Genomic DNA, 27,512 nt, shown 5'->3' on the forward strand with positions numbered 1-27,512 from the left:
AAAATGCAAATTGGTAATTGTGTATACAATACAGATAAAAAAATAAAACAAAATAAGAGAAAACTGAAATAAAATCCTCTCAAATGAGGGAAGTCCAAATATAATTACAAAATCAAGGCAAAAATGAGTCCTTTTCAAAACCAAGTGGAAAAGCCCTGTGGTGGCTGCCTCCTCCTCACCGACTGGTCCGGGTATAACTATGAGGAATAGAAGAAAATAGAGGGGCGCCTCATGTGTAGGATCAACAGATATAAAAATCAGTAATAACAGTAGTAGAGCCAAATGGGTACTCACACACTTCACAAGCACACCAATGTGCTGGTAGTAGTAGGCTGCAGATTCAAATAGGTGTGGCAGCTCACCTCTCAGGTAGTACTGTGAATCTGAAGATGGAAAAGGAGACACAGACAAAAAGCACTACATGTGCAGACTGTTAAAGATATAACAAACAATATTTTCAGTGGTACAGATGGTTACTCACATACTCCATGAGCACACTTATGTGCTGGTAGAAACAAGCTGCAAATTTTAGGCAGGTGTAGCAGCTCACCCCAGATCAGATTTCTTAATGCTGTAATCAAATGGCTCCAATAGGTAACACAAAGTCCCAAAAAGGTAGAGAGACTCTTATGTATCAGCAGGGCAGTAGGTAGGTAAAGATATCCACTCAAAGGCGTATTTCCAGTAAAATACACATATTTATTAAAAACAAAAGTTAAAAAACACAACAGAACAATTGCTGTGTTAGGTGGATAAAAAAGGGGTTAACAGTGACCCCAATAATGCAACGCGTTTCTCGGTTTTGCACCGTTTCATCAGGCATAAAATTGTTCTTATTCCTACCTCTCCTGCCTCTGCTTTATATAGCCAGCTAACAAACATTATCCTCCTTTCAGAGGGGTGTGTTTAACAATTAATCACTGACACCTGTCTAAGGTGGCTAGTCTCCTAATTACAAAATGTTAAGGAAATCCAATGTACTTATATATGCAAGAAAACTGTCTATTTGTTGCTTATAATATACGTGTATATGTACAAAAGACTAGCTTTCTATCTGATATACGTATGTGTATAAGTGTAAGGGGGATTTTCCATCTTCAGCATCACAGTACTACCTGAGAGGTGAGCTGCCACACCTATTTGAATCTGCAGCCTACTACTACCAGCACATTGGTGTGCTTGTGAAGTGTGTGAGTACCCATTTGGCTCTACTACTGTTATTACTGATTTTTATATCTGTTGATCCTACACATGAGGCGCCCCTCTATTTTCTTCTATTCCTCATAGTTATTTCTATTCATGACACTCTAAGCTATGGTTGGGCACTTTATATGTAAAGTTCTAACGCTATATGTGTTAAACAGTCGCTAACTTTTTAAAAATATTTTAGCTATAGTTTTTAGAATAGTTACAATTCTAAATCTGTACCCTCTTGCAGCCGACTCTTCCCATCTGCTACTTCCTTGTAATCCTCAGTGTGACGTCTTCAGCGGTCTCACCCACTCTCTATGCCTCTCCAAAGTGTGTTCACAAAGTTGTTTACAACTGCGGATGCGCCAATTGCCGTTGATACATAGTAGTCAATGAATTAATATATTCATTGACTACTATATTGGCAGAGATATCAGCTGCATACTTGCGATCGTCTACCCGTTCCATTCATTTCCTGCATATCCTATTCAAGCAATACATGTAGCTTGCTCTAATTTTATCTTTTGATATGCCAATTCCGAAATTAAACAAGTACGCATGCGCGAAACGGGAGCGTGCATGGATTCAGAGCTGCCGAAATAAAATGTAGCGCATGCGCAGTACTTCTACTAGGCTGATGACGTGGATTGACGGCCTCCTAACGGCCAGATTTTCAATTGGGCGATATAAACACGTGATCATGACAGAAAAAAATAATAAAAAAAACGGGTTGAATTTGCAGACCGGCAAAAGCTGAGTTAAAACGCTGATTACTTTATTTACAATCAATTTAAAAATAAATCATGAATTAAACTCATTAATTTGGAACAAAGAAGAATATTTGAGATCGTCATCAAGGTAACTTTTTTGACCGTTTTGACCATAAGATAGTCCTTTAAAAACTGTAATCAAAATCAGGGATTTTGAGGCACCTTTGAAAATAGCCACATGTGTGCCTCCCGTCTACAAGATTGTAATGTATAGAAATGAGAATCTGGCTTGGCAGACAACATGTAAAGTTTAACAGAAAACTGTGATCCACTTGAATGAATAAAATGATCTAGGTTTGTCAGTTCCAGTCCTCAAGAGCTACTAACAGGTCATAATTTAAAGGGACAGTCTACTCCAGAATCATTATTCTTTAAAAAGATATATAATTCCTTTATTACCCATTCCCCAGTGTTGCCTAACCAACACAGTTATATTAATATACGTTTTACCCCAGTGATTACCTTCTATCTAAGCCTTTGCAGACTGCCCCTTTATCTCAGTTCTTTTGACAGACTTGTATTTTAGCCAATCAGTGTGGATTAATTAATAACTACATGGGACTGAACACAATTTTATCTATATGGCACACATGAACTAGTGCTGTCTAGCTGTGAATAACTGTCAAAATGAGATAAGATGGTAGGTTAAAAAGTAATCAATTTACCTACAAAAATGTTTCTATTTAAAATTGAAATCCACTGAAACACATTTCAGTTTTATATGGAATGTCCCTTTAAAATGACATTAAACACTAAATAATTAATTGATAGAATGTTGTCTTCAGAGCAAAGCTTAGCCTGGGAATAATATAGGAATGCATTTAAAAAAAATTCTATTAGTTGTTTAAATATTGAAAAAATAAGAGTAATATTTTATTTTCCAAAAAGTAGTGGGCACCGCCATATTGTAACTTAGGTTTCTTTTTCTGCTAAAGTCAATCAGGGACAGTTATAAATGACTTACTAGAGTGTGCAACCAATAAGTTTGTGAGATACTGCCGTCAATGCACTTCCACTTTTAATAGGAATTTGGGAAGTCAACATTTTCAGAATTAAATTACAGGAAAGGGGCGCAAAATAAATCATTAAACTATCTTACAAAGTTGATTTACTACATATAATTAAAAGGATATGAAAGCCAAATGTTTTCTTTCATGATTCAGACAGAGCATGGAATTTGAAAGTGAAAGTAAATCCTAGCATTTTACAAATGCTAGGATTTACTATTGAAACAAATAAAGGGGACTTTCATTCATTAAGTATAAGATACTTCATGTAGAAAGCTCCTTTATTTGATTCAATCGAGCGCCGTTTTTACCCTGTACAGCAGTATCTTATACTTAATGAATGAAAGTCCCCTTTATTTGTTTCAATAGTAAATCCTAGTGTTTGTAAGACTCTAGGATTTACTTTCACTTTAAATAACTTTTCAAATTAGTTATATGATTTAATTTGTTTAATTCTTTTTGAATCTTTTGTTGAAAAATATACATAGGCATGTTCAGAAGCTGCAGATTGGTGGTTGCACATATATGCCTTTGCCATTGGCTTTCAGCAAGCTTCAATTAGATAACTGAAGTAAATTAGAAAGTTATTTAAAATTGTATAAATTATCTGAAAGCAAATAATTGGGTTTCATGTCCCTTTAAACATTTTATATTAATGCAGGTACAAATCCAGAATTCCAAAATCCAAATTTATTCTGAAACCCAAAGTTTTTAATTAATATTTTTTTTAAAAAGTTAAAATTTTACTATCATGAACATTACACTTGTAATACCTTGTATGTGGTTACTTATTCAAATGCCCAAGTGGGCGTGGCTATGTGGGTAAGACAATGAAACGGATTAGAGACCAGATGAATGACCATAAGATTAATATTCGTTGCAAAGTCATCACTGCCCCCATGGCCGCTCATTTTCGAGAGGCAGGACATCAAATAAACCAATTACGTTTTCAGGTTATAGAAAAGGTTAATACCCCTAGGCGAGGAGGAAATACGGAGTTACTTTTAAGGCTTGACACTATAGAACCTAAAGGAATGAATAGAGAAATAAATTGGTCAGGTTTTTTTCTAATGTTCCTTAATGTTTTAATTAATATATTTGCAGCATAAGGGCTGATGATTTGTATCAATATGGTATGTTTGTAACCAATATCTGCCGTATCCTGATTTATCCACTGAGTGCCTTTTGTAGATATAGATGATTTGTAACATTTTTTATTTATTTTTTTAAATCAAAGTTTTTTATTAAGGTATTTAGCAAAACAATATGGTTACTATAATGATACACACAACATTTTTGATATGCAATAGCCTGTATATATATATATATATATATATATATATATATATATATATATATATATATACAGCTTATAAGTAAACAGTGTCATCCAATACAGACATCATCATATATGGTATATCATAAACACATATAAATATCCAAACTAAATGTTAAAACCCAACGAAACAGGCTTAATATATATATACCTAGTATTTCTGCTGGGTAATGATACCTATTTTTAAATTTTATATGCTAATTTATAAGATAACTCAACACTAGCACCTCCAAAACATGAATAGCTACCTAATAGTATAATACTTTATAATGGCCCTTTATAAGCTATGACATACTCTTTTGTTATGGGAGGTGACACATTTTTACAATCTTGTATGTGTAGGTGCAAGAATGCGGGTAGATACCGCTGAGATATTCACCACATTGGGTGAATAATAATAAAAATACAAGCATTCTGGACTGTACTACAAACACCCCACTGAGAAACTTATTGGTATGCAGTTAGCAAAACATTAGAGATTAACAACCAAACAGGATGTCTGTTAAAATACCCTACCTATTAAGTCTGGTCCGACTTAGGTTTAAAGCATATAGTCACACTGGTTAGGCCTTAGGGTTCTCTATCGCTACCATATTAATTCAGAATAGGATGCAAACATCTAAAGAGAGTCTTACATTGTAGCTATCTTAGGTTTTATTTTTATTTCACTGCTAAGTTTGTAATTATTTTAACTAGGTAGACTAGTTAGTAAATAGTTATTAAATATTTACTGTCTAGTTAAAATAAATACAAATTTACCTGTAAAATAAAACCTAACCTGAGTTACACTAACACCTAACGTTACACTAAAATTAAATAAATGACATTAATTAAATACAATTAACTAAATTAAGAAAAAAATAAACACTAAATTACACAAAATAAAAAAGAAATGATCAAATATTTAAACTAATTACATCTAATCTAATAGCCCTATCAAAATAAAAAAGCCCCCCAAAATAAAAAAACCCTAGCCTAAACTAAACTGCCAATAGCCCTTAAAAGGGCCTTTTGCGGGGCATTGCCCCAAAGAAATCAGCTATTTTACCTGTAAAAAAATAAATACAAACAACCCCCCAACAGTAAAACCCACCACCCACACAACCAAACCCCCCAAATAAAATCCTATCTAAAAAAACCTAAGCTTCCCCATTGCCCTGAAAATGGCATTTGAATGGGCATTGCCCTTAAAAGGGCATTTAGCTCTTTTTCTGTGCCCAAAACCCTAATCTAAAAATAAAACCCACTGAATAAACCCTTAATAAAACCTAACACTAACCCCCGAAGATCCACTTACAGTTTTTGAAGACCGGACATCCATCCTCATCAAGCCGAGAGAGAGGCTTCATCCATGTGGGCAGAAGTCCTCAACGAAGCCGGGAGAAGTCTTCATCCAAGCGGCAAGAAGTCATCCTCCAGGTGGTCAGAATTCTTCATCCAGACTGCATCTTCTATCTTCATCCTTCTGACACGGAGCGGCTCCATCTTAAAGACATCCGGCACGGAGCATCCTCTTCTTTCGCTGGATCTTGAAGAATAAAGGTTCCTTTAAATGATGTCATGCAAGATGGCGTCCCTTGAATTCCGATTGGCTGATAGAATTCTATCAGCTAATCGAAATTAAAGGGTAAAAAATCCTATTTGCTGATGCAATCAGCCAATAGGATTGAGCTTCAATCCTATTGGCTGATCCAATCAGCCAATAGGATTGAGCTCACATTCTATTGTCTGTTCCAATCCTCCTTTTGCGGGGCATTGCCCCAAAGTAATCAGCTCTTTTACCTGTAAAAAAAAGTACAAATCCCCCCCCAACATTAAAACCCATCACCCACACAACCAACCCTACTCTAAAACCCACCCAATACCCCCTTAAAAAAACCTAACACTAACCCCTTGAAGATCACAACAAAACAACTAGAAAAACTAATTGTATGAGGAATACAATAAGATTCACAGCAGAGATTGCCACAAATTATATATCATGTGAACTCCAAATAATGGATTCAGATAAAGATTACACTATATATTTAAAAAGTTCCGTAACATTCATACCTTAAGTCTTTATTAATATGACTAGGAACCAACATTCACACAGTAGTAGCGAGAAGAAAATTTAAAAACACTTAAACCCAGTCAAAAATAATTATTTATGTGCTTAGAAATATATAAATCAGCATGGGCCCACTTGAAATTATCTAAAGTAAGCTAAGCCCTTACAATCCGAGGGCTGATTAAATTTTAACTATTAGTCTAAGTAGGCACCATGAATAACCAACTATTTGCGAGAAAATTCTTATTTGGACATAGGCAAGCAGGTTAAAAAACGGCAGACAGGAGAACAACGCTGCTCCTGCTGGACCCCTTGAAGATCACCTTACCGGAAGAAGTCTTCACCCAACCGGGCTGAAGTCCTCATCGAAGCCGGGAGAAGTCTTCATCCAAGCCGGGCGAAGTGGTCCTCCAGACAGGCAGAAGTCTTCATCCAGATGGCATCTTCTATCTTCATCCATCCGGCGCGGAGCGGGTCCATCTTCAAGACATCCGACACGGAGCATCCTCTTCTATCAGCCAATCGGAATTAAGGTAGAAAAAATCCTATTGGCTGATGCAATCAGTCAATAGGATTGAGCTGGCATTCTATTGGCTGTTCCAATCAGCCAATAGAATGCAAGCTCAATCCTATTGGCTGATCCAATCAGCCAATAGGATTTTTTCTACGCCATCTTGGGGACGCCATCTTGGATGACGTAATTTAAAGGAACCTTCATTCTTCAAGATCCAGCGAAAGAAGAGGATGCTCCGGGCCAGATGTCTTGAAGATGGAGCCGCTCCACGTTGGAAGGATGAAGATAGAAGATGCCGTCTGAATGAAGAATTCTGCCCACCTGGAGGACGACTTCTTGCCGCTTGGATGAAGACTTCTCCCGGCTTCGTTGAGGACTTCTGCCCGCTTGGATGAAGACTTCTCCTGGCTTCATGAGGATGGATGTCCGGTCTTCAAAAAAAAGTGAATCTTCGGGGGTTAGTATTAGGTTTTATTAAGGGTTTATTGGGTGGGTTTTATTTTTAGATTAGGGTTTTGGGCCCAGAAAAAGAGCTAAATGCCCTTTTAAGGGCAATGCCCATTCAAATGCCCTTTTCTGGGCAATGGGGATCTTAGGATTTTTGGATAGGATTTTATTTGGGGGGTTTGGTTGTGTGGGTGGTGGGTTTTATTGTTGGGGGGTTGTTTGTATTTTTTTTACAGCTAAAAGAGCTGATTTCTTTGGGGCAATGCCCTGCAAAAGCCCATTTTAAGGGCTATTGGTAGTTTAGGCTAGGGTTTTTTTTTATTTTGGGGGGGGCTTTTTATTTTGATAGGGCTATTAGATTAGGTGTAATTAGTTTAAATATTTGATCATTTCTTTTTTATTTTGTGTAATTTAGTGTTTATTTTTTTTTGTAATTTAGTTAATTGTATTTAATTAATGTAATTTATTTAATTTTAGTGTAATGTTAGGTGTTATTGTAACCCAGGTTAGGTTTTATTTTACAGGTAAATTTGTATTTATTTTAACTAGATAGTTAGTAAATAGTTAATAACTATTTACTAACTAGTCTACCTAGTTAAAATAAATACAAAATTAGCTGTGAAATAAAAATAAAACCTAAGATAGCTACAATGTAACTATTAGTTATATTGTAGCTATCTTAGGGTTTATTTTACAGGTAAGTATTTAGTTTTAAATAGGAATTAGTTAGGTAATGATAGTAAGTTTTATTTAGATTTATTTTAATTAAATTAAAGTTAGGGTTAGACTTAGGGTTAGGTTTAGGGGTTAATATATTTATTTAGTGTTAGTGATGTGGGAGGCCAGAGGTTTAGGGGTTAATAACTTTAGTATAGTGATGTTGGTGGCAGCAGATTAGGGGTTAATATGTGTAATGTAGGTGTTGGCGATGTCGGGGGCGTCAGATTAGGGGTTAATAAGTGTAATGTATATGTCGGCAATGTCGGGGGCAGCAGATTAGGAGTGTTTAGACACGGGGGTTTATGTTAGGGTGTTAGGTTTAAACATAAATTGTCTTTCCCCATAGGAATGAATGGGGCTGCGTTATGGAGCTTTACACTTCTTTATTGCATTGATGTTGATGTCTATGGGGAAATCGTGCACGAGCACGTAAAACCAGCTCAAAGCAGCTCTGGTATTTGTGTGCGGTATGGAACACGCAACCATATTGCCCAAAAACGCAGGTTTTTGGAAAACCTGTAATAGCAGCGCTATTAAAGGTGAGCGGTGGAAATAACTTGCAAGTTATTACCGAGCCGCTCATAACGCAAAACTCGTAATCTGGCCGTGTGTACTGAAAAGAGATATGACACTTTCAGAGACACAACCAGTCCACCAGCAGCAGCTAGCAGCAATGTAAGAAGAACTTACAAGTAATATAACTAACTTTGTTAAAAAATAATGAGAACTTGTTTTTTTAATTAATAGTTAATTAACTTAGTATATATATTATATTCTTCTAATCTAATCTCTCTTTAAAGCAGGCGGTGGCACAAGCATTAGTATATGATATATTAGCTACAAATAGTAAATGTCTCTCAGTGAGGGGGCACAGCAGACACTGGTACTGCTAGCTCACTGATACACATAGGTCTGAGGCTGAAATCGTTAGGCAGTAACTTAAAATTCCCTCTTTTACTTCAATCCCTCCCCTTGAGAATGCTGAATGGGCAGAAAACGTCACAAGCTTCCACTGATAGACTGATAGAACCTGTCAATCTATTCACTGCTTCTTCCTGGTTTTCATTCATTGGCTAAAGCCTGCCTGCATCATAAAAAGCAGCATGCAAAAGAAAATAACGCTCAGTTATTTACGTTATCGTTTCAGTTTTGTTTCCGATGGTTGCATCTTTGGTATGCAAAGAATATAAAGAAAATGCCATTTTCATGTGTTCTTGCATTCTTCCATAAACGAATGCACATCTCTAGTAGAAAAGATAATCTTAAAAGGGTAAGAGAAGTTAGTCTTAAATTGTCAGAGGGTCAGGTAGTCTTAAAGGGGCAAAAGCGTTAAGGGGTGTTGCATACTTAAAGGGGCAGTGGGTCAAGTAGTTTTAAAATATGGGGTAGGAGGTAGATAAGGGAAGTAGTCTTAAAGGTGCAGTGGAAATAATTATAAAGAGAAATACTTTTAAAGGGACAGGATAGGTTGCTAGATGTAAAGGGTAGGGGGTATACAGTCTTTAAAGGGCAGGAATTTGGGGTAGGATAGTCTAAACCATTGCAGAGGGAAATTATTTTAAAGATAGTCTTAAAGGGGTAGAGGAAATAGTCTTAAAGAGCAGGTGGCCTTTAAGAGGCAGAAGGTTAAGGGGCCAGATAGCCTTAAAGGAAAAGTTAACTATCAATCATCGCTATGCAGAAGCTTAGAGAACATCTGAAATTAGTGTGAGTTTCATTCATCAATTTTTCACATATTTCCAATTTTCTTAGAAATCTACCTTTTAAAACACTATTTTTACACGCCGTAACTCAGCCTAGGTTAAAAAAATTTTTTTTTTAAATGACGAATACAGTTAACCATTTAATTGGTCCCCCACTGGTGTCCCAACAGATTCGCTGTACGCCCACATTTCAAAATACGCATGCGTGTCTCACGGAATTCTTGGCCTCTATAGACACGCATGCGTATTCTCTTATTCAATGATTTATTATTGACTATTGTATTGTCCTCCATGGACCTGCAGGGCATGGATGTACACGTAAGAGCGGGTGGGACCACTCTTACTGTAAAAAAAACAAACCAGGAACTGAGCGGGTGGGCGGAGCAAGTACTTTAGATGGTATGCGATTTAAAATATAATTTTTTGCAAAAGACTAGTGATTTAAAAAAAAAACAACTTAGCAACTATATAAATCTATATATGATTACTGGATGACATTAATATTGAGGCTGATAATTTACTTTCACTTTAAAGGGGCAGAGGATCTGGTAGTCTTAAAGGACAGAATTAGGGGTATATAATCTCAAAGAGGCAGAGAGTCTTGCTTTAGCCTTAAAAAGCAGCGTTGAGACGTCCCAATGCTGCTTTTTAACGCCCGCTGGTATTACTAGTCTGGCAGGTACAGGTGTACCGCTCACTTTTCTTCTGCGACTCGAGCTTACCGCAAATCCCCTTACGTAAATTGCGTATCCTATCTTTTTAATGGTACTTGCCTAACGCCGGTATTACGAGTCTTGGAAGAATTTATGCGGTAGACCCTCTCCTGTCCAGACTCCTACCGCATTTAAAAGTCAGTAGTTAAGAGTTTTATGGGCTAATGCCGTAACATAAAACTCTTAACTAAAGTGCAAAAAAGTACACTAACACCCATAAACTACCTATTAACCCCTAAACCGAGCCCCCCCCCCCCACATCGGAAACACTTTAATAAAGTTTTTAATCCCTAATCTGTCGACCGGACATCGCCGCCACTGTAATAAATATATTAACCCCTAAACCGCCGCACTCCCGCCTCGCAAACACTAGTTAAATATTATTAACCCCTAATTTGCCGTCCCTAATATCGCTGACACCTATCTACATTTATTAACCCCTAATCTGCCGCTCCCAACGTCGCCGCTACTATATTAAATTTATTAACCCCTAAACCTAAGTCTAACCCTAACCCTAACACCCCCCTAACTTAAATTTTATTTAAATAAAACGAAATAAAATTACTACAATTAAATAAATTAATCCTATTTAAAACTAAATACCTATAAAATAAACCCTAAGCTAGCTACAATATAACTAATAGTTACATTGTATCTAGCTTAGGGTTTATATTTATTTTAAAGGCAACTTTGTATTTATTTTAACTAGGTAGAATAGTTATTAAATAATTATTAACTATTTAATAACTACCTAGTTAAAATAAGTACAAATTTACCTGTAAAATAAATCCTAACCTAAGTTACAATTACACTACACTATCATTAAATTAATTTACTAAATTGCCTACAATTAAATACAATTAAATAAAATAAACTAAAGTACAACCCCCCCACACTAAATTATAGAAAATAAAAAAATAATTTTTTTTTTAAACTAATTACACCTACTCTAATCCCCCTAACAAAATAAAAAAGCCCCCCAAAATAATAAAATTCCCTACCCTATACTAAATTACAAATAGCCCTTAAAAGGGCTTTTTGCGGGGCATTGCCCCAAAGTAATCAGCTCTTTTACCTGTAAAAAAAATACAATACCCCTCCATATTAAAACCCACCACCCACACACCCAACCCTACTCTAAAACCCACCCAATCCCCCCTTAATAAAACCTAACACTACCCCCTTGAAGATCACCCTACCTTGAGCCGTCTTCACCCAGCCGGGCACAAGTGGTCCTCCAGAGGGGCAGAAGTCTTCATCCGATCCGGGCAGAAGAGGACCTCCAGACAGGAAGAAGGCTTCATCCAGACGGCATCTTCTATCTTAATCCATCCGGAGCGGGCCCATCTTGAAGCCAGCCGATGCGGAGCATCCTTTTCTTCCGACGACTCCCGACGAATGAAGGTTCCTTTAAATGACGTCATCCAAGATGGCGTCCCTTGAATTCCGATTGGCTGATAGGATTCTATCAGCCAATCGGAATTAAGGTAGGAAAGATCCTATTGGCTGATTGGATCAGCCAATAGGATTGAAGTTCAATCCTATTGGCTGATCAATCAGCCAATAGGATTGAGCTTGCATTCTATTGGCTGTTCCAATCAGCCAATAGAATGCGATCTCAATCCTATTTGCTGATTGAATCAGCCAATAGGATTTTTCCTACCTTAATTCCGTAGAGTAGGGTTGGGTGTGTGGGTGGTGGGTTTTAATGTTGGGGGGGTATTGTATTTTTTTTTTTGACAGGTAAAAGAGCTGATTACTTTTGGGCAATGACCCGCAAAAAGCCCTTTTAAGGGCTATTTGTCATTTAGTATAGGGTAGGGAATTTTATTATTTTGAGGGCTTTTTTATTTTATTAGGGGGATTAGATTAGGTGTAATTAGTTTAAAATTCTTGTAATTATTTTTTTATTTTCTGTAATTTAGTGTTTTGTTTTGTTGTGTACTTTAGATTATTTAATTTAATTGTATTTAATTGTAGTTAGTTTAGGTAATTAATTTAATGATAGTGTAGTGTTAGGTGTAATTGTAATTTAGGTTAGGATTTATTTTACAGGTATATTTGTCTTTATTTTAACTAGGAAGTTATTAAATAGTTAATAACTATTTAATAACTATTGTACCTAGTTAAAATAAATACAAAATTGCCTGTAAAATAAATATAAACCCTAAGATAGATACAATGTAACTATTGGTTATATTGTAGCTATCTTATGGTTTATTTTACAGGTAAGTATTTAGTTTTAAATAGGAATAATTTATTTAATTGTAGTTATTTTCTTTAGATTTATTTAAATTATATTTAAGTTAGGGGGTGTTAGGGTTAGACTTAGGTTTAGGGGTTAATAAATTTAATATAGTAGCAGCGACGATGGGGGCGGCAGATTAGGGGTTAATAATTGTAGGTAGGTTGTGGCGACATTGGGGGGTCAGATTAGGGGTTAATAAATATAATGTAGGTGTCGGCGATGTTGGGGGCATCAGATTAGGGGTTAATAACTATAATGTTGGTGGCGGCGGTGTCCGGAGTGGCAGATTAGGGGTTAATAATATAATGCAGGTTTCGGCGATGTCGGGGTCGGCAGATTAGGGGTTAATAAGTGTAAGATTAAGGGTGTTTAGACTCTGGGTTCATGTTAGGGTGTTAGGTGTAGACATAACTTTTGTTTCCCCATAGGAATCAATGGGGCTGCGTTAGAAGCTGAACGCTGCTTTTTTGCAGGGGTTAGGTTTTTTTCAGCCCGATCTGCCCCATTGATTCCTATGGGGAAATCGTGCATGATCACGTTTTGCCAGCTCACCGCTACCGTAAGCAACGCTGGTATTGAGGTGAGATGTGGAGCTAAATTTTGCTCTACACTCACCTTTTTGAGGCTAATGCCGGGTTTAAAAAAACCTGTAATACCAGCGTTGTCTTAAGGGAGCGTTGAAAAAAAAAATGCTCGTTACCAACGCACCCTGTTACCGCAAAACTCCTAATCTCAGTGAGTGTGTTTAAGGGGTCAAGTTGTCTTTAAGGGGCACGGGATTGGTAGTTTTTAAAAAGGTAAAATAAATAGTCTTAAAGGTGTAGGAGAATGTAGTCTTAAAGAGGTAGATAAACTTTAGTTGTAACCCTCCTGATACCAGTCACACAAAAAAGGAATTTTAATCCCCCTTAGTACCAGTGAAACAGACAGTAATTTTAAATCTACTCAACCTCTCCCGTTTAAGATTATATAACCCCTATCTATTTAAAACTATAAATCGCCTTATTCCCTGCCCTGTTAGCATTAACTACCACATGTCCTTTAAAGATTGTTTACTCCTACCCCAATCCTTTTTAAGACTACTTAACCCCCTGTCCCCTTAATACTACTTGATCACCTGCCCCTTAAAGACAACTTAAGTCTACATGACCCCTTGCCTATTTCAGACTATTTACCTCCTAAAGCCCTTCCCCTTTTAAACTATCTACCTGATAACTACTGCTTTAAAACTATATACCCCCCACCACTTTTGAACTATAAATCCCCTAGTCTCTTTCTTTTAAGACTACCTACCCCCTGCCCTTTATATTTACTTGTTCCATTGTTCTTTTAAGATTATTCCCTAATGCTTTTAGGCTTACTGAAACCTTAACCCTCCAACTTGCTAAAGGGAAAAGAAACCCAATCCCCCCCCCATAATTTAGATATACTATAACATTTTTAACAACTAATCTAATTTGTTTAATTCTCCTATATATATGTTGAAAAGCATACCTAGGTAGGCTGAGGCGCAGTAATGCACTACTGGGAGTTAGCTGCCAATTGGTGGCGGCACATGTATGTCTTTTGCCACTTTCTTACCCAATGTGTTCAATTAGCTCCAAGTGATGTATTGTAGCTCCTTTAACAAATGATACAAACAGAATGAAGCAAATTTGATAATTTGATAATTTTTTCTTTCATGATTCAGATAGAGCATGCAAATTTAAGCAAATTTCTAATTTACTCCTATTATCAAGTTTTCTTTGTTCTCTTGCTTTCTTTATTTGAAAAAGAAGGCATCTAAGCTATTTTTTGGTTCAGGAACATGGAAAGCACTTGTTTATTGGTGGATGAATTTATCCACCAATCAGCAAAAACAACACAGTGTGTTCACCAAAAATGGGCCAGCATCTAAACTTACATTTCAAATAAAGATACCAAGAGAATGAAGAAAATTTGATAATAGGAGTAAATTAGAAAGTTGCTTAAAATTGCATGCTCTATCTGAATCACAAAAGAAAAAAATGTGGGTTTAGTGTCCCTTTAAGACAATTTGCACCCTACCCATTTAAGACTATAAACCCGCCTCTCTGCCTGTGAAAGACTTCCTGACCCTGAAACTAACTACCCCTTTACACCCTCTATCCCTCACCCCTTTAATATTAACTACAGCCTATCCATTTAAGACCCTGTCCCTGTAAGACTACCTGACCCCATTATCCCTCTAAACTCTGCCACTTTACAACTACCTTCACCCTACCCCTTTAGCACTGTCTACCAGTCTACCTAATGCTCTTTTAAAATGACCTAACCCCTTGGCTCTTTGGGACTGTCTACCCCTACAACCTGCCCCTTTCAGACTACCTGACCCCTTTAAGTCCTGTCTCTTTTACACTACCTGACTACATGGCCCTTTAAGTCCCTTCTGAGACTCCCTGCCCTCCTGTATTCTTCTGACTTCCTGCTCCAACCCTTCCCCCCTCCCAGCTCTATATATTTGCATTCTCTGCTATTCTGCTCAGTCCCTTCTGAGACTCCCTGCCCTCCTGTATTCTTCTGACTTCCTGCTCCAACCCTTCCCCCCTCCCAGCTCTATATATTTGCAGTCGCTGTGCGACTGCACAGTGGACGCGCGCAGCGGACGCGCCGATGGCGCGCCAAAGGTGCACCAAAGGTAAGCCCGTCAGCGCCCGTCCGCGCCCGTCCGCGCCTGGAACGCACTCAGCACCACGAACCATGACCTCCGCACCTGCCACCGCTATAACACCAGCACCCTTTGCTCTCGCAACATCGGTAATCACCAGCATGCCACATCGCATCCCCGACGAACACCAAAGGACCATTCACCTGCCGCAACTGCTCTTTCACCGCCCTCCCGACCACAAACCTACCAAACATCCCTCACTCAAATAGCCGGGAGAACCTCAACTGCATCCTCAACACCCGCTCCATCCACAAGCACACCATCAAAATCTGGAACCTGCTCGACTCCACCTCCCCAGACGTCGCCTTCCTCACCGAAACCTGGCTCAACCCCACATCAGCGCCGGACATCGCCAACGCCATCCCCGATGGCTATAAAATCACCCACAGCAACCGACCTGGAGGAGGCATTGCCATCATCCACAAACACTTCATCCAAGTCACAACCACGTCCGATGATCACTCACCAGACTGGGAACATCTACACTTCAAAATCAAGGTTAACCACAACACCACCCTCCGTGGCACCCTCATCTACAGACCTCCAGGACCGTGTCCCGCCTTCTGTGACTCCATCAACGATTACCTTGCACCCCACGCCCTCGCTTCAAAGGACTACATCCTACTCGGTGACCTCAAAGTCCATCTTGACAACCCCAATGACCACAACACCACCAACCTCCTGGAAAACCTTGGAACCATTGGACTGAAGCAACTTGTAAACATCCAACTCACATAGCCGGACACACCCTCGACCCAATCTTCTCCGCAGGCAACCACATCTCAGTCAACCACATAACCGAACTCCACTGGACTGACCATCACTGTATACACTTCTCCTTCAACAAACCCACCACGCACCTCCGACATCACCACCCGCCCCGCAGAAACTGGAACAACATCACCCAAGAACAACTGCACTCCACCCTGATCAAGTCCCCCCCAGTGACCTCCACTGACGCTAACTCCTCCGCCCGCCACCTACATCGCTGGATCACAGACTGCGCAAATAGCCTTGCCCCCTCAAGAAATCGTCCTGCCGCCAGCCCACCAACAAGGCCAGCTGGTTCACCCCCACCCTCCAGGACTCCAAACGCCACTGCAGATGATTAGAGAGAATATGGAGATCCAGCAAGTCCCCCTCGGACAAATCCGCCTACAAAGAAGCCGTCACCACCCACCACCACCTCATCAAAACCACAAAGAAAACCGCTATCCTAGACAGAATCCACGCCAAAACCCACAACAGCAAAGAGCTGTTCACAGTCATCAAGGAATTCTCCAAACCCAACAGTGATTCTAATGACATCCCACCCTCCCAGGACCTCTGCAACAACATCACTACTTACTTCCACCGCAAGATCATCAACATCTACGACAGCCTTGAGCTCCAGAACTCACCACTCACTGCCGACCCACCGACCACCACCTCACCCAAACCCACCACCCGCCACCTTCTACGCACTACCTGGAGCCCCCTCACCACGGAGGACACAGTCAGAATCATGAAATCTATCCACTCCGGAGCACCCTCAGACCCATGCCCGCACCACATATTCAACAAAGCGGGTTTTACCATCGCCCACAAACTCTGCCTTGCCATAAACTGCTCCATCAAAACTGGCACCTTTCCCAGAAGACTGGAAGCATGCAGAGCTGAAACCCATGCTGAAGAAACCCACAGCTGACCCCATAGATCCTAAAAACTACCGCCCCATCTCTCTATAAGGCCCTGGAATGGATCACCTCCTTCCTCAGCGGCAGAACCCAGAAAGTCAGACTCCCACCCTTCTCCTCCAATCCCAAAGCAATCAGCTGCGGCGTACCCCAAGGCTCTTCTCTTAGCCCCACCCTCTTCAACATCTACATGGCCCCCCTCGCCGCCATCGTACGACAACACAACCTCCACATCGTCTCCTACGCCGAGGATACACAGTTAAGAAAAATGTCCACGAAGGACTTACAGCAATCGCCACCTGGATGAACAACAACCGTCTCAAACTCAACACTGACAAAACCGAAATCCTCCTCTTCGGACCCACCAAATCTGCATGGGATGACTCCTGGTGGCCCACAGCCCTCGGACACCCTCCAACTCCAACACACCACGCACAAAATCTAGGCATCATCCTCTACTCATCACTTTCCATGGACCACCAAGTCAACGCCGTCTCTTCGACTTGTTTTCACATACTCCACCTACTGCGAAAAATCTTCAAGTGGATCCCCACTGAAACTAGAAAATCTGTCACCCATGCCCTCGTCAGTAGTCGATTGGACTACGGCAATGCACTCTACGCCGGGTCCACCATCAAGCTCCAGAAACGACTCCAACGCATCCAGAACACCTCGGCCAGACTCATCCTCGACATCCCTCGCCAAAACCACATCACCGAACACCTAAGGAACCTACACTGGCTCCCCGTCAACAAGAGAATCACCTTCAAGCTCCTAACCCATGCATTCAAGGCTCTCCACAACATTGGTCCTGAATACATCAACCACCGTGTCAATTTCTACACCCCCTCCAGACAACTCCGCTTTGCCAACCAAGCGCTCGCAGTCATCGCCCGCATCAAGAAAAAAACAGCTGGAGGAAAATCCTTCTCCTATATGGCAGCAAGGTCATGGAACTCCCTCCCGCTGCACCTCAGACAATCCACCTCCCTTACAAACTTCAGGAAGGACCTCAAGACCTGGCTCTTTGAATGAATCGTCTTCCCTTAGCCCCCCTCTCCCCCCCCCCCATAGCGCCTTGAGACCCTCACAGGTGATTAGTTTGCACTTTACAAGTACCCAATAGATAGAGATAGATAAGTCTAGCTATCCTTTACCCTGCCCATTAAGAAAACCTGACACCCATACCCCCTCTAACCCCCGTCCCTTTAAGACTATCTACAACCTACCCCAATAAGACTATCAACCAACCTAACCCCTGCCTGTTAAAGATTAACGTATCCTTTTTTCCCTTTAAGACTTTCTGACCCACTATCCCCCTACCATTGTAAGACTACCAGTCCCCTTAACTCCAGCCCCTTTAAGACTTCCTAGCTCATTTACTCCCACCCCATTTACGTCTATGATGAGAACTTTACATTGTCACTCCTATATGTCACTTTTTTGTTGCAGTAAAGTTCATGTCACTATATGCTATGTCACTCCTTTGATACTAACATGTATATACTGTGAACTGTTGCACATGCTCAATAGTAGGGATGGGTGAATGTTTCGCAAAATACTCTAAAAATGAAACGAATTTTAACACATTTGTTCATTCATTTAGAATTTCGAATGTTTGTACAACATTCTAATATTTGTTATATGTAATAGTATTTCTAATGCTTTCTTTAAATGTAATATTCTATTCAAATTTTATAATAATTCGATTCGAATTGTGCAAAATTCAAATTCGAAAAATTCAAATTTATATATTTGTAATAGTATTTCTAATGCTTTCTTTAAATGTAATATTCGAAAAAGAACAATTTATATCCATATATTTGTATCTATTATGTATCAATTTACTAAATTCCCTACCACATGAACTATTGAACTTCTGAATAATATTTGTTAAATCGAATGTTACATTCGAAATTTCGAATGTGGACATTCAACCTAATTATAAACATTTGAATTTGAAAGTGACATTCGACAACTGTAAATAGCATTCGATTATAGAATTTTTAAGAATGTTCATTCTTATCAACATTCGATTCTAACATTCGAATTAGAAAATAAACGCATTCACCCATCCCTACTCAGTAGGAGCTGATGCCTCAGAAAGTGTGTATATAAAAAGATTGTGCACATTTAGATAATAGAGGTAAATTGGAAAGTTAATTGAATGCTATGGGGCTGAATTATCAAGCTCCGTATGGAGCTTGATGCCCCTGTTTCCGTGCGAGCCTCCAGGCTCGCCGGAAACAGCAGTTATGAAGCAGTGGTCTAAAGAGCACTGCTCCCTAACTTGTCTGCCTACTCTGAGGCTGTGGACATAAATCCGCCCGATCCTATACAATCGGGCTGATTGACACCCCCTGCTAGGCCGCGTATCTGAAGGGGGCGGTATTGCATATGTGGCAGGCATGATACGCTACATTGTATCATGTCTGCTCGCACTTTCATAAATCGGCCCCTCTATCTGAATCATGAGTTTAATTTTGACTTCAGTGTCTCTTTAAGACAAACCTGAGACAGCTCTTACTCACCTCTCAGGTGGGTTCATCCCCAAGTCCGTAATTCCAAAATCCAAACTTATTCTGAAATTCAAACTTTTTAATTAATATTTTTTTTAAATAAAATTATCATAAATTATGATTTTCCCCCCACCTGTAAGTTACAATCTTCTCTGCCTGTGTCTTTGGTTTGTTATTTAAAACAACAACTATTCCCTTTCTGATTACAGTACTGTACTATCTCTCTGAGGGTACTATGTAAACAAAAGTATTACAAAATGATATAATTACCTTAAGCTTACATGTATAAGCTAAATTATGACATGTAAATAGGGATGCCACTTCTGCCATGTTTTCCTGAGCAATTATGAGTTATACATGTTGCAAGGTGCTCAGAAGAGAACCTCTGGAAAGCACATGAATAGTGACCCTGGACAGCACTTGTGTAAAAATTGTGCTTTGCCCCACACTCTCTAAAGAAACCAAAAAGCTAAATTTGTAACCTAGATTTTCAAAATGCTGCAAACTTCCTATACCAGCCATTTGCATATTACAGAATAGGGAGCGTAGGACAAGATGTCAATTAATAAGTTATGTGGGCGATAATTGTATAAACTGATCTACGTTTTATCAAATTATATGCCATGTAAATGAAAACAACAGAAATCTTCTACATCAAAATTACTAATACCAATAGCTATCTCTAATCTTGCCTGTTTATTTAGCACTTATACATTTTCTGTAGTGGGCGTCATGAGAAATTAGGTCTTCATTAATTTGGCAGAAATACTCAAGTTAGTTATCTAAAACATTGGGTGAAATAAACATCTTTCAGATCAGTTTCCTGGAAACTGGCAAGAGAACTTGTGGAATGTAGACTGTGGCCTCTGGCCATTTTCCAGAAATAAATAGGCAGCAAGATATAAATTTCAGCATGAAATAGTATTAATAATGGAACGTTCAGCAAGAAACCTATATCTGCTCCAAAGTGTTTTTATTACAAAAAAAACAGCAATGAATTAAACATCACTCTTTAAGCACTTATGTACACAGAAACATATACATATGTAATTACAGACATATAGATAGTAATAGATAAAAGGTAAGCAAATACCTCTGTGTTGGAACATTGGTATTTATTAAATTAAGCAGTTCACAGACCTGACAACTGACCGAATGAAAAAGCATTAGCAAAAAGGTTAATAGATTGTGTCTTGTACTTCAGAATTGTATTAATAGTAGCATTGTGACATTCTTGGCACTCAGTATGCAATTAAGAGATCCACTGGCACACTACGCAGAGTTAAATTACTACCAATGTTCTTCTGCTTTCTCTCAAATGAATACAACATTTTTGGGCAGACAGTGTTAAAGATTGGAATGTCTGGAAATTGATGAAGCTTCTACTACTTTTTTATAAGGTGATTATTTGGAAGTCTAATGTAAATCTGGTAAATCAACTTTAGTACAGATGAATTAGGAAAAAAAGAACCCCTGTAACCCTCACAGCCTTGTACATAATTCAATATCCATCAAGGGGTGCATTGCAGGATTTGATTTATTCAGGGTACTTCTGGGGGGAAAATATCCTTTGGGCATAGTAGGCATCTGTTCAATGTTACCATCAGTCATATAGGTGTCTACATTGTTGGCAAGGGATGTACCTGTGCAGTCAACTTCCTAAGCACTTTCACAAACTTGATGTCCTGTTAAGCAAATCATGGAGTTATAATGGTTATATATTTACAATGAATATTCTGTCATAATTTGAAACATTTTAAAATGGAAAAAGACAAATTTGCCTGCCTCCAACATGTTAAATAAATAAAAAAAATAAAAAAGTGAAATATTGTATTATTATTATTATCATCATCATCATAAATTTATTATCACTAAACATAGTATGCAGTACTATAACTGGTATAAAATTGCAAAGTACAATAAATGAAAACTTTAAGTTGTGCAGGTCCCTGCCTAGAAGTTACTTTTAGTTTTAAGCCATCTTTACTTTAGTTGGTCGAAAGGACAGATGGAATTATGAGTTTAACTAAACTATTACACTGATAAAAACATCAGATGACTGAAAACTGCCAGAGGTCTGAAAATGTATGCAAGCTAACATCTTTGCCAACTCAGTTACAGCCCTGTTAGTCTGATATTTTGTCTCCAAGTAATCATTTGGCATCTCATATAGAGAAATTAGGTTTAGAGGGATTAGCAAATACCTTTTCACAAATGTGTCTTTGACTCTAAAGTAGAATCCGTGCATAGAGTATTCAAGGTGCTATGTGCCATATAGACCCACTTCCTAGTTGAGTTATACTGTAGGATGGATCTCCCTCTTGTGCTGTCCACTCCTTTTTCACATCCACTGCACACACCTACACAGCCCCTCTCCCATATTGTGCCCCTCTTATTCTTCTGTCTAACCCTTTTGCAGCATCTGCCATAGGCCACAGCCAATAGGATTGAGCTCTCATCCTATTGGCTGTTCCAATCAGCCAATAGAATGAGAGCTCATTCCTATTGGCTGATTGGAACAGCCAATAGTATGAGAGCTCAAACCTATTGGCTGATTGGAACAGCCAATAGGATGAGAGCTCAATCAGCCAATAGGATTTTAGCAGCTCTACTTCCTATTGGCTGATTGAAATCTTTCAGCCAATACGAATGCAAGGGACACCATCTTGGATTGCGTCACTTGCTATCATAAGCTGCTTCTCAGAAAATGGGAGGATCAATTTAATAGAGATAAACTCACAATTTTTGTTTGTAGTATGTAGATATTCCTTTAAGAATCTAACACATATAATGTTGATGTGTAGCTTTGAATAGGAATAGCAGTTCATATGATATTGAATTGTAAACACACTTGATATATGTTACAAACGTTAGGTTTAAGCAGGAGAGAAACCCATAATGAGGATAACGTTAATAGACAGCAAATGAAATTTACAGGGGATTGCAGAGTTAGTTTAGAGTAAAAAGCTAGTGTAATTAACGTTAGTTGTTCAGCTGGTTAATATGAGGCAAGCACATTAGTTTAGACAGTCTCTTACAGTTGAGAAGTGTTATGCGTAAGCTGCGTAGAAGAGAGCTTGAAAACAAACATTAGTGTTTTTAAAGTAGGCAAGGCAGTTAGTTTTGATACTTGCGACTTGTAAGATCCGAAGATCCCGAGTACATCAGCTGAAGGGGAGTCGTCTGTGAAGCGTGGATACGCAGCTGAGTAGTCAGCGTTCTTGAGAAGGGAATTAGACACAGGTCAGTGAATCACCAAGTTGTGGATGAGTCTGCAGGCGAGAGCGGAATGACGTCAGTGAAGCGCTCTCCTGTCAGAGATAATAAGAATATACTAACAGAGTTTGTTAGAAGGTAAAGTCCAATGGAGCCTTAAAAGACTCTTGTTTTTCTTCTGTGCGAAGTTCAGGCTTGAGCAAAGTATGTGAGGAGTATAATCCAGACGTAGGAACTATAACAGCAATCAGACTTCAATAATCAAGCAGGTTACAGGTGCTTTGTTCACTGCTTTATAGGGACGTAGTAAGTGGGCAGGTCTTCATGGTTTAAAGGGACAGTGACCCATGACACTTGCATTGAAGAATCAGTGTACGGCGGAGACCGTATGAAGAGGATGCTCTGCACCGTATGTCTTCAGGATGGACCCGCTCTGTGTCAGCTGGATGAAGATAGAAGAGGCCGCCTGAATGAAGACTTCTTGCCACATGGATGATGACTTCGCCTGCTGGATGAAGATAAAAGAGGCCACCTGGATGAAGACTTCTTGCGCCGGCTGGATGGATCCTTCAAGCAGGACTTCAAGAACTGTAAGTGGATCGTCTGGGGTTAGTGTTAGGTTTTTTTAAGGGTTTTTTGGGTGGGTTTTATTTTTAGATTAGGGTCTGAGCAGTAAAACAGCTAAATGCCCTTTTAAGGGCAATGCCCATACAAATGCCCTTTTCAGGGCAATGGGTAGCTTAGTTTAATTAAGATAGTTTTTTTTATTTGGGGGGTTGGTTGGGTGGTGGGTTTTACTGTGGGGGTGTTTGTATTTTTTTTGCCAGGTAAAAGAGCTGTTATCTTTGGGGCAATGCCCCACAAAAGGCCCTTTTAAGGGCCATTGCTAATTTATTGTAGGCTAGGTTTTTTTTTTATTTTGGGGGTGCTTTTTTATTTTGATAAGGCTATTAGATTAGGTGTTTTGTTATTTTTCGTAATTTAGTGTTTGTTTTTTTCTGTAATTTAGGACTAAATGTATATTTAAATAATTTTAGTAGGTTTTTTAATATGTAAATTAGTTTATTTAATTGGTAGTTTAATTTAATTGTAGTATAATAGTTAGGGTAGGTTAATTAATAGTTTAAAATTAGTTTATTTTAATTCTACAGGTAAGTTTTAATTTATTTGAAGATAGGGATGTTGTAATTTTAATTTAAAGTTAAGAGGTTGTTAGGTTTAGGGGTTAATAGCTTAATTTAGTTTTTTGCAGTAAGGGGGCTGATGGTTTATGGGTTAATAGGTTTAGTTAGTGGTGGTGATATGGGAGGCCAGAGGTTTAGGGGTTAATAAGTTTATTTAGTGGCGGTGGTGTCGGGGAATGGCGGAATAGGGGTTAATAACATTATGTAGGTGGCGGCGATGTCGGGGGCGGCAGATTAGGGGTGTTTAGACTTGGGGTTTATGTTAGGGTGTTAGGTGTAAACGTAACTTTTTTTCTACCATAGAAATCAATGGGGTATGTTTCATTCTCTTGCAGCATTGAACATAAGCTTTTGTTGCTTTCATACTCCCATTGATTTCTATGGCATCCGCGGCCTCAAGGGTGGCGGATTGAAAACCAGGTACGCTGTGTCGGAAAAGACGCGAACGTACCTGTTAAAAGTTTGATAAATGGGGAAAAGTGTCAAATAGAGCCGAATGTGTATTCGGAACATCTGTAATGATGTAAGCATCGATCTGCGTCGGATTGAGATCACAGGATCGTATGTTACGTCACAAATTTCAACATTTGCCAATCTTGAGGCTTTGATAACTAGGTCGGATCAATCTCGCAACAATCAAGATGTGGAATTCCAGCGTATTTTCGGTTGACACTTTGATAAATAGGCTCCTTTGTATGCAAATATTGTGGTTAAAAAACTATTTAATATGTATAGGACGTCAGTAACTGGAGTGACCTAGAGTTTATACATGAATCCCATATGTGGCTCTCAAAGTATTGTTCATTTTAACTCCTCACTCATTTCACACTATGGGGTTGATTTATCAAGCTGCGTCAGACAGGCGCAAATATAAGCGCCCCTGTCCGCTGCAGGTGGGCTGAATTCCCCTGGCGGACTTCAGCATTGCACATGAGCGCTATTTTGTGCTCACGTGCAGTCCCACCCCCTGCCCACACACTGCCAATCACAAGTGGACAGGAGCTGTCAATCTCCACGGTTGGAAAAGACTGGGGAGATTGAAATTCGCCACCTTAGAGGTGGCGAAAGGTTAGGAAAGCAGTGGTCTGATGACTGCTACTTGTTAAATACGGACTGCAGGTTCTCTTGCGAGAACCTGCAGTCGTAGGGGGTCAAAAGGCTTGCGAAGCCTTTGATAAATCGATCCCTATGGATCCAATTACCAAAACTTCACCAGATCAGACATTAAAAACCACACCAACATTCGCAGTAGTTGTCTTCAGGAAATTCTATTAAAAAAGGGTCTGTCCTTGAGATGTTTCCCACAGAGAGTAATAGAGCTAGCTGGAAATGGAAACTTTGCTAGGGAGAGCGAAGTCATTATGGAGCAGGTGGCACAGTCAATACAAATCAGAAAACCTTGATTTCAGAGTATACCATCTATACTATAGTATCTCTATTTTTGTATGCATGTGTTAGGGCAGTAAAGGTTTTTTGTATTTTGTGTATCTTGACATAATCTCACTATCTTTTAGTTTGCAAGAAAAAACATCAAAATCTGCAGGGAGAAAATGTTTATAGAATTTGCCGTATCTGGAGGACAAATTTCAGCTATGCCCAATTAAACGTCCCTGTTCAGCCCACTAGAATGCAGGGAAACTCATTTTGCAATAAAGAAAATAATGCACAAGGAATTTTGTTGTATGAATACGAATTTCACAGTTTTCTTTACAGTGTAATTTTATTACAATTTATACTGTGCACTCTTTCTTACGCAATTTCAATACATATTTTACAGTTATATTATCTTACTTTTTAATATTGATATTTAGGTGATATTTTCTAGGTAGCTTTTTACAGTTATGCTGCGTCACTCTTAAGTGATTTTACAAATGGATATTATGTCGCTTTAATTCCACAAGCACCTTCCAATAATGTATTTTAGAACAACAGAGCAACATTTTATGCCTTACCCTTTGAAGTAGAAATGGAGGAGAACATTCATACATCCAGTCAGTGGTGGATCTAAGGGGATGCAATGTACCCTCAATGGGGGATATTTATCAAAGGTCTGGCGGACCTGATCTGACAGTGCGGATCAGGTCCGCCAGACCTCGCTGAATGCAGAGAGCAATGTGCTCTCCATATTCAGCATTGCACCAGCAGCTCTTGTGAGCTGTTGGTGCAACGCCGCCCCCCGCAGATTCGCGACCAATCGGCCGCCAGCAGGGAGGTGTCAATCAACCCAATCGTACTCGATCGGGTTGATTTTCGTCGATGTGTGTCCGCCTGCTCAGAGCAGGCGGACAGAGTTATGGAGCAGCTGTCTTTAGACCGCTGCTTCATATCTGGTGTTTCTGGCGAGCCTGCAGGCTCGCCAGAAACACGGGTCCTCAAGCTCCATCCAGAGCTTGATAAATGGGCCCCAATGTGTGAAGCAGGACTGACTGACTTTGTCTACTTCATAAGAAGCAACATATAAGAATATCATTAAATGCAACTAAGGGGAGGATTAAAATCACTTCCCTGTCTCTTCAAATTAGGGACTGCCTAACCACGCCCCTGGAGCAAAATGTCTAGCTCCACCTATGGAAAGTCTGTGATTCCACCTCCACTTAAAGGGACATGAAAAGCAAAATGTTTCCTTCATGATTCAGATACAACATACAAATTTAAACAACTTTACAATTTACTTCTATTATCTAATTTGCCCAGTTCTCTTGATATCCTCTGTTGAAAAGCATACCTAGGTAGGCTTAGTAGGTGGGAGTTAGCTGCTGATTGGTGGCTGCACATATATGCCTCAATGTGTTCAGCTAGCTCCTAGTAGTGCATTGCGCCTCCCTCAATAAAGGATACCAAGAGAATGAAGCAAAATTAACAACAGAAAACAATTGTAAAGTTGTTTAAAATGTATGCTCTGTCTGTATCATGATAGAAAAATGTTGGGTTTCTGGTACCTTTACCCTTGCACTGCCTATGGGACATCCATTAATCCTCACACTGGCATCCCTAAGTAATTCCTCCCTTACAAAAATAATATAAAAAAATATGTTCTAGAACCAACCTTGCACCCAGTCAGAAATTCTGCATAGTTCTGCTCATGACTGTGTCAAGCTCTGGTATACAAAGCTTTCTAGAGATTAGAGAATCAGTGCCTCAAGCAAGCTGACCCAAATAAATAACTAAGATGTCTTCTCTAATGGAAGCACACACCTGGGGAATTAGATTGTAAAAATCTTGCCTAAATTGTAGGGATCAAAATAATGCTTTGGAGAATTAGATGACATCTTGTGGAGGCTCAACATTTACTTCAGAGTTAGGTGAGACGGGACAAAGGAAGAAGGAGTCAAATTAGTATGCATGAGAAACTCATCTAATTTGAAATACATTTTGTTCTGTTTTTCTAATGTTGAGACCAGACAGAATTACAAACTGACTATACAATTAAAGGGACAGTCTACACCAGAATTTGTATTGTTTTAAAACATAGATAATCCCTTTATTACCCATTCCCCAGTTTTGCATAACCGACGCAGTTATATTAATATAC

This window comes from Bombina bombina, chromosome 2 (genome assembly GCF_027579735.1).
Source record: "Bombina bombina isolate aBomBom1 chromosome 2, aBomBom1.pri, whole genome shotgun sequence".
NCBI classification, from domain to species: Eukaryota; Metazoa; Chordata; class Amphibia; order Anura; family Bombinatoridae; genus Bombina; species Bombina bombina.